This window comes from Phoxinus phoxinus (genome assembly GCF_949152265.1).
Source record: "Phoxinus phoxinus genome assembly, chromosome: 6".
NCBI classification, from domain to species: Eukaryota; Metazoa; Chordata; class Actinopteri; order Cypriniformes; family Leuciscidae; genus Phoxinus; species Phoxinus phoxinus.
Genome location: NC_136881.1, coordinates 12,407,244 through 12,424,719, shown reverse-complemented (window position 1 = coordinate 12,424,719; position 17,476 = coordinate 12,407,244). Strand labels below are relative to the sequence as shown.

Genomic DNA, 17,476 nt, shown 5'->3' with positions numbered 1-17,476 from the left:
AACTTAAAACATATCTGGGCCAGTTTTGGCAAAGATATGGCACAGTGGCACTAGCTAGCTCATCTGGATGTGAGCCAAAAGTGGCCCACATATAATGCTGCAAATGTGGGCCAGTTATCTTAAAACATATCTGGGCCAGTTTTGGCAAAGATGTGGCACAGTGGCACTGGCTCATCTGGATATGAGCCAAAAGTGGCCCACATATAATGCTGCAAATGTGGGCCAGTTATCTTAAAACATATCTGGGGTAGTTTTGGCAAAGATATGGCACAGTGAGCACTGGCTCATCTGGATGTGAGCCAAAAGTGTCCCACATATAATGCTGCAAATGTGGCCCAGTTATCTTAAAACATATCTGGGCCAGTTTGGGCAAAGATATGGCACAGTGAGCACTGGCTCATCTGGATGGGAACCAAAAGTGGTCCGTCCATTCATGGCTTGGATGCAACACTTCTGACAATGGCTAATTTAGCTTAAAAATGAAAGAGTTTGAAACTGTAATGGCCTGAATATTTTTGAAACAACATTTTAACAATATTTTTAGTATGGATGCAGCAGACACTTAGGCTGGATGTACATGTACTTACATCTATGACATATATGCTATTGCTGACATATGTTTTGTAGGTAGAGAGTGTCTAGAAAAGTTTAAGTGTCTAGGTTCAAACTTATGAGTTTTTATGGTTTTGGGATGTGCAAGAAGATACTTTAGTTGCTGTTTGTGCAAAGCTTGGGGCACAATGATTTTGCCAAGTACATGTTCCTGTATCAAAATATTTTTTTCATCTTGGAACAACAGTCTGTCCATAAAAATAGTCCTAACCCTAAAAATAGTCCTAACCCTAAAAATAGTCCTAACCCTAACCCTAACCCTAACCCTAACCCTAAACCTACAATCAGAGGGAAATGATAATAACACTGATCTAGAAGCATGGTTACTTGTAAGCCTAAACTTGACATAACTGCAAACTTCAAATCTAATTGGTCGAGTTGAATGCTGTTCCAGGATCAACAAAGATGTTGAGCCAGGAACATGTTGTTGCCTACTCGGTGAAACCTTGCTTATCTCTAACTTCATCTAACTTCTAGAGCAGACCCAGACAAACTTCCAATGGGGCCTCAGGCTCAAGATGACTTAAAATGATGACAAAACTAAAACCATCAAAAATCAAGATATTTCTTATTATTTGGCTATTTTTATAACAAATGTACGGGATTTGTTGTGGAGAATATAAGGGGACATTGAAGTCAAAAAGGTTGCGATTCACGGTTCCTGAAACATGTTAAATATTTTTTTATATTTTTAATATTTTAACATTTAATAAAACATTTTCTTTTTATATTTTAATATATATATATATATATATTAAAATAAAACAAATATTATATTTTATTATTTTAAAATAAAAAATTAAAAATATTTTATTTAAAATAAATAAACCTTTAATTGTTTTTACATTTCTGGCTAAATATAATTGACATTTATACACCTGTCATATTCAGGCTATAAATAATCTTTCTTAAAAATATAATACTAATTGACAATTGATATAAGAGTAAACGAACGACAAATCAGCAGAAGCAGCTATGATAAAATAATATTATTATAACTTTTTCAACCATGACAATTCATGACAAAATTGTCCCACTTTTTTGCTTCGGCTTACTACTTACTACTACTAGATCTCTATTTTGTATAAATAAAATATTTACTGCATTTGTAGTTGTCTGTGAAAAAAAAAAAAAAAAAAATCTAACTGACGATTTGACGGCCCTTTAAATTTAAACGTAGCCGGAAAGCGCGAAAAAGGCGCTCAAACGTCAGAAGATTGTCAGTTGGAGGGAGGACGGACTGCAAAAAGGAAGGTAAGATCGATATGTTTCTTTTTGTTAGCGATTGCTTCGTTATATCCAGTTGGAGTCCGCATGTTGTGTGATAGAGTTGATGGAATAATTTATATTCGAAGTTACATTATTTTGGCAGTTCAACTCTAAGCTAACGTTACTTGAATGCGAAATGAACAAGTAAAGAATAATTGCGTCGTGGCCGTTACACCTCGGGTGTGCATTATTTTTATAATAATTCAACGGCCTGGAGTCAATTATTCCGCTTATACTACAGTTACCACATCTCGAAATATTGTTCAGATGATGTATTTCAAGACGTTTGTAAAGTTTTTGTCATTAAAACGCTCTTGTATGTAGGACTAATTCCTTGCGCATCTAAACCCATGCTCCGTTGCTAATTCCAGAACGTCATTTTAGAGTTAGTAACGGAGGTTTGAGCCACTGATAGCAGAGTTATGCTGGACACACTTAACGACTAGAAACATTATCTGACTGTGACTGAACGCGCTGAATACGCGCGCATGATCAGTCATAAGTATCAAATTACATTCACGGCCTTACAGTAAGTGTGTCCCCGGCTTTATGCAGTTATTAATGCAGTTATGAGAGAGAGAGAGAAATGTGCGTCAATATTATGATTTATTTATTAATTGAATTCGTTTTAATTAATTCGTTCATTCTTTTTTTCTATTAGTGACAGATGGCCTAATAAATGAAAAAGCCCTTTTAACAAGTATAGGCCTTTCAATAATTATTTATTTGTTAGGCTATATTATCTGCAATAATTACAAAAACTCGTGCAGCAGGACTATCAATTTATTTAAATATTCAGTTTAATTTTCTATTGATTATATTATATATGACTGTTCTTCATTTATTTAAATTAAATTTAAAGTTTTTCTTGTTATGAATTGTATCCTATTTTCCGTTATTACAGTTAACTACGCAAAGTGATATGGAACTGTAATGAGGTCAAGACCTGCCGGAACTACTTTAGCTGTGCGGTTCCCTGAAAATAATTGCACACCGTAGAACGTTTGTCAACCAATCAGATTTAAGCATTCAACGGCCCTAGACCTCAAGGACACTGCAACTTCACCTTGTAAGTTGAATATGGAACTGCATCAGTGATAGAGTGGCAGGCCTACAGTAGAAAACAGGTTAAGAAAGCAAGTATCCAAAAATGAGACTTTTCTAAATGCCAACTAAGCGTGAAGTGATATAATGTTAGGGCTGCACGATTATGGCCAAAATGATAATCACGATTATTTTTGATCAATATTGAGATCACGATTAATTATCACGATTATTTGTTGATTTGAACCAAAACACATTTTTGTCACATAGGCCAATTATACATACCTGCTTTCACATTCATATTGTGCTACATTTCCTGCTAATGTACAAATATGTGCAGCAAAATAAAATAGGTTCTCTTATTCACCAAAATTCAGTGCATCTCCTTAAAGAATAAATACAAATAAATCATTTATTATTATTTTATATTGTATTTATAATATTTTATATACATTGTATTCATAATTAATATTAGGATAGACTACCGGTACCTATTATTACATGGCTTGGTTAAATTCTAATGTAGAATGCGGTCTGTTATTTCTTGATAACAGAACTTAGTTCTTTAACGGAAGCAATACAATCGTTTTTAAATCAATAAACTCATTTTTAAATCAATATTTTGTGTCAAATTATTGATTTATTTGTAGGTAGCCATGTAAGTGGGATCCCGATGTCGGTGAATAAAATTCAGAGTCATTGTTATTTTAAAAGTCTCTTGTTATTTGAAGTCGCTCGCGCGCAGACACCCTCGGTCTCTCTCGCGCACTATTGCTCGCGCACAGACACCCTCGGTCTCTCTCGTCCAGTTCGCTTCGCTTTTGTCCAGTCCGGCAAAACATTCTAGTTTCTATATCTAGAAACTAAGCTGCGCGGTGCAGGGAACAACTCTGATTATTGGCTCATTAAGCCACGTGATCAGACAGTGGTTTACTCGTGATCGTGATTAAAATTTTATTAATTGACTGTGCAGCCCTATATAATGTATTTTTAATTTTCTTCTGAATTGGGTAACTGTGAGTAGTGTTAATATAAAACATGTATCCATGGCTTTTAAATGATCTTTTTTAGATTACTGCATTGAGCTTCATTGGAGGAGTTGACATTAAGGATAGCGTTTGGCGGGTTATGGGGCACTGTATTACCAACTCCCTTGGCAAACAACTCAACTGGCGTGGCATCAATGGCAAAACAGCTTTCCACAGACTCCAGCTGAAAGATGTAATTACTGGTAAGTGATACATTTCACTATCTTCAGTCTAATAAGTCCATTCTCTACTTCTTGCATGCTTGATGCATATTAATGCTCAGATTACGAAATTATTAAAAAAGGTTGATTAAAAAAAAGTAAACAGTAAAGCACTTGTACTGCTCTGCCCTGGCAAGGGTATGGCAGCCAGCAGTTTATCACTAAAAGCTTAATTGTGGAAACAATCCCAAACATTGCTGTCCATCCCCACACATACTGTATGGAACTCTCATACAATGAGAAACTGATGCAACAGGCAATGGATATATCCATATTACCTGTTGCATCCCTTATGAAAAAGTATAGGCTAGTTTAAATAAATATATACTTTAAGTTTATTTTATGAAGTATTCTCAAGTAATGTTCAAGTACAGTTGTGGTCAGACTTAACGGCACCCCTGGTAAATATGATCAAAAATAGCTGTAAAAAATAAATCTGGATTGTTTATCTTTTTGATCTTTTATTTTTTAAAAATCTCAAAAATCTAACCTTTCATTGAAGTAAAATAATTGAAAGTGGGGGGTAAATCACATTATGAAATAAATGCTTTTCTCCAAAACACGCTGGCCATAATGATCTTTTGCAAAGATAACAGCTCTGAGTTTTCTTCTATAATGCCTGACGAGTTTGGAGAACAACTAAAAAGAGATCAGAGACCATTCCTCCTTACAGAATCTCTCCAGATCCTTCAGATTCACAAGTTCATGCTGATGCTGCTTCTCTTCAGTTCACCCCACTCATTTTCTATAGGGTTCAGTTTAGGGGACTGGGACGGTCATGGCAGAAGCTTAATTTTGTGCTCAGTGACCCATTTTTATGTTGATTTTTATGTTTGTTTTGGACCGTTGTGTTGGAAGATCCAACCACGACCCATAATAAGATTTATACTTGGGTATAAATCTGATTGGTTTATTTCACGTTACGCCCAAACCACATGAATAATGAAGCTACTTCAGACCAACCCATTTTAGGTTTGCGTCGGACGCAAGAGTCGTTTATCCCGCCGGTATAATAGCGTCAGCGGCCGGGATCCGCCCACAAAGTTACTTGCGTTTCGCGTTTGATACTTGCGTTTCAGATATGCTGGAGTTTTTTTTTGGTGGAGCGAGGATGATATTTCTTGAAGCTCTCCCAAAACAACATGTTTTTTGATGTAGGGGTTGTTTGATATATTTGTTTAGGCTTTCTGACCCCCAAGACTCAAGTAATCTCTGCAATTCTCCATCTGTGATCCTTGAAGACTCTTTGGTCACTCAAACTCTCCTCCTCACCGTACATTAAGGTAATATAGACACACGTCCTCTTCCTGGCAGATTCGTAACATCTTTAGTTGATTAACTTCTTAATTATTGTCCTGATGGTCAAAATGGGGATTGTCAATTCTTTTGCTACTTTCTTAGAGTCACTTTCTATTTTGTGAAGCTCAACAATCTTTTGATGCACATCAGAACTATATTCTTTGGTTTGACTCATTGTGATGAATGATTAAGGGAATTTGGCCTCTGTGTTTCCTCCTATTTAAACTCCTGTGAAACAAGAAGTCATAACTGGACAATTCTATGTTCACCATGGTGTGCTAAAAAAGGTATAATGGAAATATACTTCTGAGATATTTTACTCGTTAAAAAAAATCTAGGGGTACCAATAATTTTATAATCCATAATCCATTTTCTGACGCAGTCCGATTTTCCTAGCAGGTGTCAAACTTGTTCCTTTTGGGCATCTGGAAGCAAAGAGTGTCCTTGGCCATGGCCAAAATGTTCTTTACATTGGCGCTGACAAACTATGCACTTGGCTTGTGGGCCCTAATTGGGTCCCAAGATTTTAAAGGTTGTGTAATCCATCCTTGCATTTACAAATGTTATCTTTTTTTAGGAACTGTCAGAAACAACAGACTGACAGCTGCGGCCACTGATCAAGAGATAGAATCATTTATTAAAAAATGGCTTCATCTTGCAAGTGACCGAGACGGAGGGAGAAGAGAAAGAGAGAAACGAAGGAGGGTCCAAGACACCTGTAAGTCAGTTACATTGTGTTTTTGCTATATGTGTATAATACCATGGTCTGTCTGAATACTTGATTTTGATTGGCTGCAAGGTGTGCATTAAAACATTTGTAACACTTTACAAGTTAACATTAGTTAACTACTTTAGTTAACATGAGGCCAGAACCATTCTTCTACAGCATTTTTTAATCTTAGTTAATGTTAATTGTGATGCTTACTAACCCATTATTAAAATCAATAGCTGTATTTGTTAACATTAGTTGATGCACTGTAAACTAACATGAACAAACAATGATTGACTAACATTAAGAAAGCTTAATAAATAATGTAGTTCATGTTAGTTAATACTAGTTAATACATTAACTAATGTTAACAAATAAGACTAGTGTTACCAAACCGTTTAATGCACTGGTAGTTCCAGTCCATTTATTCACCATTCAGTATTAATGTGCTGCTTTCATTAAAGCACATAGAGAGCTGTTTTTAAAGTTTTTAAAACTTGCAGCTTCACTATTAGTAAAAAGTAAAAACAAATTATTATTATTTTTTTTAATTTAATTTGGCTTCTAAATAGTTGTGCGTGTGTGTTTGTTTTGTATTTCAACACTATTGTATAATCAGCGTTCTGTTACTGAGTCAACAGTTTTTATCATTTGTGTATCCAATTAAGGCTTGCAAGATTGCCATGACGAAGGTGGGCCCAGTCAAGGAGATAATGATGACCAAAGCTACTGGAAACATGTTTTATTTTTATTTAGTTTCTACAATGCTTTCTATGCACATATTTTGTGTTTGTTTATTTTTTTTATATATATATATTTTTAGATTGCTTTCCAGTTTTGAAAATGTAAACTTGCAGTGGGTTGTTCTTTGGCAATATTAATAAATGATGCAAATGTTTTCAGAAATGTGTTTGGATTGTAACTTACCTTAACATAAAGAGGGGCCATATCTCTTTACTGTATGTTTGATATTGTTGATGCAGAGTTCACTTAGTGCGCGCGCACACACAAACACACACAGTTATGGTTTATTTAGTTAATTCTTGGCTAACATGTGACTGATCAAATGTCCTGCTTGTGGACCAGATCTGGCAAACAGGAGTGCATTGCAAAAGTGCCACCATTCCATGCTGCTTTGGCCCACGTGAGGAATGTTGGGAAAGACCAGGGTTTGTGTAAAAATCAACTGTTGCCAGGTGTGGTTTATTTGGTTTGTTGTTGGTTACATGTGGCATTGCTAAGGCTTTCTTATGGCCCAAATGTGGAAAACAGGAGCGGGTCGCACAATTGCCAACATTCCATGTGGTATGTGGGCCAGAGTAAGGTATCAGATCTGAGCCAGAATTAAAATTAACTATGTCACACATTTGTTTTGTTTAAGGTTGACATGCGGCATTGCTATGGCTTATCTGTGGCCCATATCTGGAAAACAGGAGCGGGCCGTCCAAGTGCCATCATTCTCATCTGGCCCACATACCGCGTGGAATGATGGCATTTGGGCGGTCTGCTCCTGTTTGCCAGATTTGGGCCACAATTAAGCCATAGCAATGCCGCATGTCAGCCGTAAACAAAACAAATGAAGCAGAACTGGGCCACATCTAACCCAGACACCAAAATTGCTGTGGCCCAGATCCAGCCCACACTTGACACTTTCATCTGGCCCACATACCGCGTGGAAAGATGGCACTTGGGCGGTCCACTCCTGTTTGCCAGATTTGGGCCACAATTAAGCCATAGCAATCCCGCATGTCAGCCGTAAACAAAACAAATGAAGCAGAACTGGGCCACATCTAACCCAGACACCAAAATTGCTGTGGCCCAGTTCTGGCCCACACTTGACACTTTCATCTGGCCCACATACCGCGTGGAATGATGGCACTTGGGCGGTCCGCTCCTGTTTGCCAGATTTGGGCCACAATTAAGCCATAGCAATGCCGCATGTCAGCCGTAAACAAAACAAATGAAGCAGAACTGGGCCACATCTAACCCAGACACCAAAATTGCTGTGGCCCAGTTCTGGCCCACACTTGACACTTTCATCTGGCCCACATACCGCGTGGAATGATGGCACTTGGGCGGTCCGCTCCTGTTTGCCAGATTTGGGCCACAATTAAGCCATAGCAATGCCGCATGTCAGCCGTAAACAAAACAAATGAAGCAGAACTGGGCCACATCTGGCCCAGACACCAAAATTGCTGTGGCCCAGTTCTGGCCCACACTTGACACTTTCATCTGGCCCACATACCGCGTGGAATGATGGCACTTGGGCGGTCCGCTCCTGTTTGCCAGATTTGGGCCACAATTAAGCCATAGCAATGCCGCATGTCAGCCGTAAACAAAACAAATGAAGCAGAACTGGGCCACATCTAACCCAGACACCAAAATTGCTGTGGCCCAGTTCTGGCCCACACTTGACACTTTCATCTGGCCCACATACCGCGTGGAATGATGGCACTTGGGCGGTCCGCTCCTGTTTGCCAGATTTGGGCCACAATTAAGCCATAGCAATGCCGCATGTCAGCCGTAAACAAAACAAATGAAGCAGAACTGGGCCACATCTGGCCCAGACACCAAAATTGCTATGGCCCAGATCTGGCCCACACTTGACACTTTCATCTGGCCCACATACCGCGTGGAATGATGGCACTTGGGCGGTCCACTCCTGTTTGCCAGATTTGGGCCACAATTAAGCCATAGCAATGCCGCATGTCAGCCGTAAACAAAACAAATGAAGCAGAACTGGGCCACATCTGGCCCAGACACCAAAATTGCTCTGGCCCAGATCTGGCCCACACTTGACACTTTCATCTGGCCCACATACCGCGTGGAATGATGGCCCAGACAGCAAAATGTATTTGGGACAGATTTGGCCCAGGTCTTCATTAGCATTTGGCGCAGATCCGCTAAACGGACCTGGGCCGGGCTCATTCTTTCCAACGGCCCAATACCGGAACAGGTTGGAATTACGGATCAGAGACAGATCTGGGCCAGCACTGGCCCAGTACAGTTATTAATGCCATGAGGTGTGGTGCGGATCTGGCCCAGATCCGCGAGTCATATTTCACATCTGGGGCTCATCTGGCCCTGGTCTGTGATTCACTTAGGCTATCAGACAACTCAAAAACCACACAATTTGTAATTTTCAAAATAGTTTTTTATTTAAAAAAGGCAAAAGAGAACACAGCATGAACAACCTGTAGACGTGAATCCAGATGCACAAAAACAAACAAACAATACATACCAATACAATCAAGTGAGAAAAAAAATAATATGGTTAAAGATCAATGTTAACCAAGTAAAACCTAATGTGAACACTGCACATATTTACTGCTCATTAGTTGGGTGCCACCCCGGCAGTCACAAGCCAGATTAAACCATCTGATTGATTTAACAGCATCTCCGTCTCCGTGTCGGTGGCTTTGTCAGACGCGATTCTTCCTCACTGCTCCTGTAAAACGTACAAAAAGCACACAAAGCAAAGAAACAAAGAGTAAATATTAGATTTAATATTCAAAGATTACATTACTTTATTACATGACATAAAATGCTACACATAAATAATAATAAATGTGATTATGTGACTAAAATGAATGAGAGAGTGGTGATATAGCCTAGGTAAAGACTGAGTGAGAGGCATACTTACGAGCCATTATGGCCTTGGTTGCCATCTCACTGAATTTTATTTTATTTTTTTATTGTCCTTTATTGATTTGGCTATAGGCTACTGTCGGCAAAAAATCCAGCAATCAGGCGCTGTTTGACAGTGTCATGATCAGTGACAGTGATCATCACCGATTCAAACTTAAAGCCTCCTATTCACATTAGTTGTGGATGTTTAAAACTAAAAGAACATACTACCGGCTAACCGTAGCCTAGCTAGCTTGTCTGACACGTTTTAGGTTGTCAGAATGTCAGTGTAAACTTTTGTCAACTTTTTGTTTAATATAAATATTTAACAGACTATAACATCAACACGAGTTTACTTTTATAATGCACTTACTACATTTTACTTGTAATAATAGACTTACCAATAATCGCAAAGCCGGTGCAGCCTGCAGTCTTCCACTCGTATGCCTGTCAGATAGAGTTGCGGGTTTATGAAGGGAAAAAAGCGTTCCGTTAGTTGAGGCGCGTCCGGTCTGCGCAGCTCGCGCGAATCCGGCCCACACCCGCCGGACGGACTCAATTCAGATGTGGCGCGTCTGGTCTGCGCAGCTGCCCCGGATTGGCGCCGCACCCGCCGGACGGACTGTCACAGTCGAAGCTACAGACAAGTCTGGCGCAGAGTTGGTGCAGATCTGCATAGTGAGTGCGACTGCTGCGCGAATCTGCTGATTCGAAAACGGATCTGGCACAGATGTAAATGCTGTCTGGGGGCACTTGGGCGGTCCGCTCCTGTTTGCCAGATTTGGGCCACAATTAAGCCATAGCAATGCCGCATGTCAGCCGTAAACAAAACAAATGAAGCAGAACTGGGCCACATCTGGCCCAGACACCAAAATTGCTGTGGCCCAGTTCTGGCCCACACTTGACACTTTCATCTGGCCCACATACCGCGTGGAATGATGGCACTTGGGCGGTCCGCTCCTGTTTGCCAGATTTGGGCCACAATTAAGCCATAGCAATGCCGCATGTCAGCCGTAAACAAAACAAATGAAGCAGAACTGGGCCACATCTGGCCCAGACACCAATATTGTTGTGGCCCAGTTCCGGCCCACACTTGACACTTCACGGGGTATTTGGGCCGGATGGAAGTGTCAAGTGTGGGCCAGATCTGGGCCACAGCAATTTTGGTGTCTGGGCCAGATGTGGCCCAGTTCTGCTTCATTTGTTTTGTTTACGGCTGACATGCGGCATTGCTATGGCTTAATTGTGGCCCAAATCTGGCAAACAGGAGCGGACCGCCCAAGTGCCATCATTCCACGCGGTATGTGGGCCAGATGAAAGTGTCAAGTGTGGGCCGGAACTGGGCCAGAGCAATTTTGCTATCTGGGATGCTGTTATCATTCAGGCTTCTGGCACCGATAGTGTGCAGTCACACTTTTAAAGGGGTATTTTACCCAACAAATTAAAATTGTTGATTTTTACTCACACTTTTGTCATTCCAAAGACTTTCATTCGTCATTAATACACAATTAAATATACTTTTAATGAATATGAGAGATTTATTTCCCTTCAGGTAAAGTCCATTCACCCAAAACATGTCAAAAACTTAAAAAATATTGTTAAAGAAATCCAAATTAATTAGGTGGTTTAATCCATTGCTTTACAGTATATGATGAAAGAATTCAAGTCAGGTGAATATGACTCAACAGTGAATATGCTATAAGCTGAACCATATTCAGAAAAGTTCAAATAGAAATATCTTCATTTGTGTTTACGAGATGAACAAATATGGGTTTAAAACAAAATGAGGGCGAGTTAAACGTAAGTTAACCCCTGGAGGTGCGTGGAGCACTTTAATCATGAATAGATTCGCTTTGATGGACTTCCAAAGACATACAGCCATTCACTGCCATTATGAGGCTTGGAAGAGCCAGAAATTGTTTTAATTTAACTCCGATTGTATTCGTCTGAAAGAAGAATGTCATATACACCTCCTAGGATTGATTCAGGTATGTAAATCATGGGCAAATTTTAATTTTTGGGTTAACTATCCCTTTAATAATGAATTTTAACTTTGGGTGAATTAACCATTGTTGTTATTTTTGGTACAGAATATTTTTTGTTTTTGCTATAGAAACGTTTTGCTATGCTAGCTTTATAATGGACTTTTAAAGGTCATGTTGGAGAAGATCTGGGAATTAATTAGGTGTTAGGAATTAAAAAGGTCATTTGGGTTTAATAGACATTGCTGTGCATGGTATGAGCGCTCCAAGATGGTGAATGTGCAAAGAGAGCAGTTAATAATGCAATAAATATTGGTCTGTTCCTCACAGTCCAAAGTTGTTATACGGATCATTCATAATATGCAGTACAGTTTTACATATTATATTATATTAATATACAAGATAAAATATTAAAAGATGGAAATCTTGGATGAATTTTGTCATTTTTTAAAGATTGAAAAACATGTCACAATATCATAAATTTAAGATATTTGTTATTAAGTTTATATCCCTGTTGTGGCTTGAGCGGATATTGCTGTTTAGCATGTTCTTATTTTATTTTATGTTACTTTTAATTTTGGGCTTAATTTGCCTTTTTTTTTTTTTTTACAAGAATATCTGGAAGGGGCCCTGTTTTCATGCTTTGTGATTCCCTGTCATGTTTAGTGTTTCCCTGTCTTGTCTATTAGTTATCCCAGGTGTCTCTCATTTCCCACTCCCCCTTGTTATCCTGTTTAGCTCGTTTGTCTCTTATTTAAGACCTGTGTTTCTGCCGTTCTTGTTTAATGTTTAACTGTTAACGTCGATGTTGGTTGTTCCTGTTCCCGAGTACCGTTGTCCTGTCTAGTTTCTAGTGTTTGAGTTAGTCTGTTAAATAAATCGTGTGCTGCATTTGGATCCTGCCTCATCTCTGCTTCAGCCGCACCAGCGTTACACCTGTATGTAAAACCTGGAAATGTATTAAGAAATATTGCAGTTTCTTTGTTAAGTATTTAAAAAGATCTAAGTTGCTAAAATGTTGGTTGCTGTACTACTGCTGCTTTCTAACTCCTCAAACTTTTAAAATGTAATTTTACTGGTAATTTCTTTATGTATATTAACTCCTAACACAATTTTTTTTTTTTTTTTTTTTTTGCTGTATATATTTAATCAAATCCAAAATTGCCATTAAAAGAAAAGAAAAAAGAAAAAAATCCACAAAAAACCTATGGCCCAAAAATACTGACATTTTAATGTGCCTTTTCTAAAATTTGACAATCCCTGACTGTATACCGTTCTGAGGAGTCTGTACATTTCACTTTGGAAACTGATCAATGCTGTTTTGGGCTTTGTGTGTTGGGTGCTGATAAACCAAGAGCAGAGCATGAGAGGTGGAGTGCTGTGCCTTAACCTCTCATTACCCTCTCCTGACATCCTCAAAGAACTTCATCCTGATAACCAAACACAACTAATGAGCCTGCAGAGCATCAAAGCTAATGTCTCCTCCTTGATCAGCTTGCTCTTGTCTCTTTATTTCTTTGTCTCGATCCCCCATCACCCCCTTTTTCTCTGTGTGTCTATCAGCAAATGCTGGAGGATAAACAAGACTTCCATGCCTACAACTGCCATACTGAGTGTTGTGATGCGTCTATCAAAAATGTGACTGGCTCTTTTAACTGTTGTCGAACTGTAGCCACTTAATTTTATTACTGACATAACTCATTAACTTAAAATTACGAAAGTTTAGGAAACTCTCCAACGAATGTAAATATGACTATAAAAGAAGTGAATTTATACATTTAATGTGTTTGAAAGACAAAAGCCTTCCAAAGACATTAATACATGGTTAAATTAATCACTAAGTGATAATGAAATTAATAATTAATGTGTTTGTCAAGAGTTTATAAGTTATGCAGTTATGCAATGTTGCAATGTTGAGAAAACACTTTTTCTGGATTTCTGTAATCCAGTGGTCAAATGTTGTGGGTTTCAGGGATAGGCTCATAGTGGATGGTCTGTGTGCAATTCCACAAACCTGGAAGACCTTCAGAACATAAAAGCAGTTGTTTTTTTTAGAAAGGAGAATTTAAAAGATAAAAAGGAAGTATGGGATAATAATTTAATTATGAATAATTTACTGCCATTGTGAGAATAACATAATCATGTAATTAATAAAATAGTAACTATGTTCTGATTACGAGTGGTATAAATGTAATAGTATCTGATTACAAATACTTAATTTTTGGAATCTGATTAATCTAGATTACATGTAATCAGATTCTCCCCCGCACTGGTTACGGAACATCAGAATACATCAGATGTCATGTTTTAACTGAACACAGATGCTAAGAGATTTGTGAGCAGGATTATCAGTGAATAATGGTATGTTCATAACACAAATGGCCCTAGTAAATAATGACAAAATTCACCATTTGTACTTCCACATCGAAGTTTATATATAGCAACTATTCAACTATAAGTTCTAAATACCATAGCCGGGTCAAATGTCAGGCTTACTGAGGCTGTTGGCCTCTAAACCCATTCTCTCCAGTTTAGCAGATAGCATGTTCATATGTGAGTGTGTGCTTGTTTTTCTACCCCGGTGGGGAATTCAACCTGAATGCGCACAGACCTAAATTGAGGTCCCCATGAGGAAACAAGCTTAAAAATCATACTGAATGAGTTTTTTTGAAAATGTAAAAATGCAGAAAGTTTTCTATGATGGGTAGGTTTAGGGGTAGGGTTAGTGTAAAGGGATATAATATACAGTTTGTTCAGCAAAAAACATTACTTTTATGGAGAATCCCCACAAAGATAGCTAAAAATATGTGTGTGCGCGTGTGTTTTGTGTGTGTAGTGTTACTTGTGTATGCATGTTCACGTGTCTGTGTGTTTTTCTTTATTTTTTGTTTTTTTTATTAATTGTTTAAAACTTCTTATAACACAATCCCTTTTCATCCTCTGAGGGCCATTTCCAAAACATGGTGGAGAGCTAGGCTTAAGTTGACCAATCCCTGCTCCGCTCCTCCGATCAATTTTCCAATACGGCTGAAACAGCAGCACCTCGTCCGAATTCACATGAGGAGAGATTAATCTGTGCCACCTGCTGATATAGAAACCAGGGTTGCAGGAACTTGTATTTAGTACTTTCTCTATTACATCTCTCAAAGTGTTTTTCATGATAACAGGTGGCTGTGAGATAAGAGAGACTGAAAAATAATCATTTGTTCTGAGAAACTCTGAGAAAATTGTGGCAAGCGTAAGTGGTTAGTGTTAAAAACGGGGCTGATATTTTTAGAACTTGAAAAACTGATTTAACAACACCATCTTTGACTGAAAGCATAATAACAGATCCCGCAGTAGGTTGTAGTTTTTTTTATTTTATAGTGCTGCCGATTATTTCAGAAATCTACCGTTGTGCCCTTGAGCAAAGCCACTTAACCTCAGGTTTGCTCTAGGGGGTTGCCCCTGTAATAAATGCATGGCGTTCTTCTATGGTGACATTGTGTGAAAGTTGTGGAAGGATTTGTACCAGTTCTAGTATTCTGTAGTCCTCCTATCTGTACTGTATACAACCCAGGCTCATTGAAAATGTGTGAATCTGCATATATTTGAGCAACAATGTAGCTATATATACAATTCACTGCAGTGTCCAGGCAGTAAAACTTTATTCCTTATCACTCAAATTGGTTACTGGGGAAAATTGTCAAGGAAGACTTGTTTTTGCATGTTTCCTTGCACAATATGTCATGACATCCTAGTGCATGATTTGTACTAATACATTTTCACGTTTCCATCACATAACCAGCTCCATAAGTATGTGGCTTTTCTAATGTAGTAAACTTGCTCGGTTGCTCATCTGATACCATGTTGCACTTGCAATGTGGAGGGCTCTGGTATGAGTCCCGTCAAACACAAGTCACGATATTCCACATAGAGCACAAAGCATCTTAAAAGGAAGCATGGTTGCTTCAGCAAATGTATTTTATCTAATCTCACTTATCTTTGCTTGTTTTAGCACTATCGGTTAGGTTTAAGGTAGGCTTTGTTCTACCGGTTGTGAAGCATGTGTGGCAAACAGGCCAAGAACTTGCCTTTAAATAGACCTCTGACGATGACGTCATTGGAGTGCTCGCTCGTGAGAGGCTATAAATAGACGTGAAACAGGTGCATCTTCAGGTTATCACTCTGTCTGAAGAGTCGTCTGGATACGCCCCTAGTGCGCCAATGAGGTGCAGAATCTCGTTCCCGCTTTTTAAGGGAACAGGGTTACAGTCAAGTAACCCGAGACATTCCCTTTTAAAAGCTACTTTCGACGCTGCGTACTCATACGCAATGTGAATGAGAATACCAACACCGCCATACTGGGAAGTGTCTGGACCCCTCAAGATTGTGTAGTGTGTGTGTGTGCATAAACACTAGAGAGGTCTCAGACATGAATTTGTGATGTCGACTCAAGGACATGTAAGCCCAGAGTAACATGAACATCCAAGCTTTAAATTCTGATAAATGTGTCCAGAGGGGACCAGCCTGCCACATCACATATTTGCTGCAAGGGGGCACCTCATTCCAAAGCCCTGGAGGATACAATGAAGGCCTGGTGACCTAGTGGAATGAGCCCTAACTCCTAGAGGCGAAGCTTGACTGGGTGCTTCATAGGCTAGAGCAATGGCATCCCTCACCCAGTGTGACATCCTTTGCTTGGTGGTGGTTGTGGCAGTCCCTTAAATGCTGGAGGAAATAATTCAGGGCCAGAAATAAAGCCATCAATTTGAGGCTATTGATGCGGCAATCGAGATAATGTCCTCTCCAGATCCCTTGGGCTGGACGGCTACCTAAGACTGCACCCCAGCCCGTACAGGAAGTGTCTGTCGTTAGCATCTTGCGATGACAATACAAACCTAGAGTGAGACCCAAGGTGAGGAACCAGGGTCTGAGCCACATAGAAAGGGCACAAAGCACACGGCGCGTGCCCTTACCAAAAACGTGGATTTTAATAGGGGATTAATCCCTTATTTTGAGCCACCAGGGCATGTGAGTGAGGCATCTGTTGTGATGACAACAGAAAAATACTCCTAGAGAGGGACCCAATGTTACAAACTGGGGACTTCCTTTAGAAAGGGCACAAAGGGCTCGGCGCGTGCCCTTACCATAAACATGGATTTTAGAAAGGATCTGGCAAGAGCACAAGAGAAAGGGGAGGACCCATCTATGGCTCATTGGCAAAATCGACGCACGAGCCCCATGATTTTGATGAGAGTGCTGAGGCTCGCCCCTCGCGAAAAAAGCGGGAGCAGGGAGCTGTAATTGCTTTATCGCTCCCAAGAGGCTTCCAACAGGTTAAATAGTCTACAACACTGCTACCAGGGAGATCACCATGGTGACCATCACAGCGAAAAGCTCTTTTGTAGGTGTGGTGTCAGAGTACAGTCAGTTCCTTTCAAATACAGGCCTGAAATTTGAAAGTGACACCATGTTGATGGAACAAATGGACTTGCAAATGTGAAAATTTCATTTTTGTGTGCCAGGCTGACAAGCAGCCAGAGAGTTGTATAAATATTTTAAGCTGCAAGCACAGTCTCTCATTTCAGAGAAAAAAATTGTAGATGAAAAATTACCAGCACATTAAGGCGATTTGCATTTATTGTGACTATCTGTTCTGGGTGGATCAGTTAACTAATGAGAAAAAGACATTTCAATTGCTCA

General features: G+C 39.2%; 1 long non-coding RNA gene across 2 annotated transcripts; it reads left to right on the top strand.

Annotated features, from left to right (window-relative positions):
- The first annotated feature begins 2,588 nt into the window (after positions 1-2,588).
- Positions 2,589-7,449, top strand: LOC307000863. 2 transcript variants are annotated; one of them, XR_013798102.1, is made up of 5 exons: positions 2,589-2,950; positions 3,997-4,156; positions 5,357-5,457; positions 6,051-6,191; positions 6,851-7,449. It is a non-coding gene; the product is annotated as an uncharacterized lncRNA (long non-coding RNA). The 2 variants fall into 2 exon arrangements; XR_013798101.1 differs by lacking the exon at positions 5,357-5,457.
- Positions 7,450-17,476: the final 10,027 nt, after the last annotated feature.